The following is a 500-nucleotide window of genomic DNA, read 5'->3' as shown; positions in this document are numbered from 1 at the left end:
TCTGTCAGACTGTTGCTTCTATTGTTTTATTAATTTACTAGTCATCAATTCGGGAATCTTATCCACCTTTTCTCTCACTCTCTATTTTTTTTTCTTATTTATTTGTTATGCGTATGTTTTAAGCAGAAAGGGAGGGAGACAGGGAGAGTGGGAGGCGTAGGCGCGAGGAGGAGAAAAGGTGAAGACAAACGAAGAGTTTTTCTTCCGGCGGACGAGCGCTTGTGCAAATGCCTCTGGCTCCTGACTTGCAAAGCGCTCATGATCTCCATAACGGCATCGCAAGGCGCCTTAACCATGTGTTGTGGATTATCATATACCTGGCGCGCGGATTACCATATTCGCGTTTCTCAAGTTGCAATGTTCCCCGGATTGCTTTCCCGGCAACGGTGCAACGACCGCTGCGCTACTCGGCTTTTTTTCCGTCCTTTTTTTATCCGTTGGGGTTGTTTCCTTGCTCTCTGTTGCGGTCTGTTCTCTGTCTCTCTCTTTGCCTCATCAAG

At 46.8% G+C, this 500-nt stretch overlaps 1 protein-coding gene across 1 annotated transcript in view; it reads left to right on the top strand.

The window, feature by feature from the left end:
- The window catches only part of LOC119585772 (tyrosine-protein phosphatase Lar-like), a gene marked incomplete at its 5' end in the record, with an annotated part of 244,437 nt that overhangs the window by 134,004 nt on the left and 109,933 nt on the right, over window positions 1-500 (top strand).

Source organism: Penaeus monodon, chromosome 20 (assembly GCF_015228065.2).
Source record: "Penaeus monodon isolate SGIC_2016 chromosome 20, NSTDA_Pmon_1, whole genome shotgun sequence".
Classification (NCBI taxonomy): Eukaryota; Metazoa; Arthropoda; class Malacostraca; order Decapoda; family Penaeidae; genus Penaeus; species Penaeus monodon.
The sequence above is the reverse complement of the archived record's forward strand: the minus strand, read 5'-3'. Positions and strand labels throughout refer to the sequence as shown.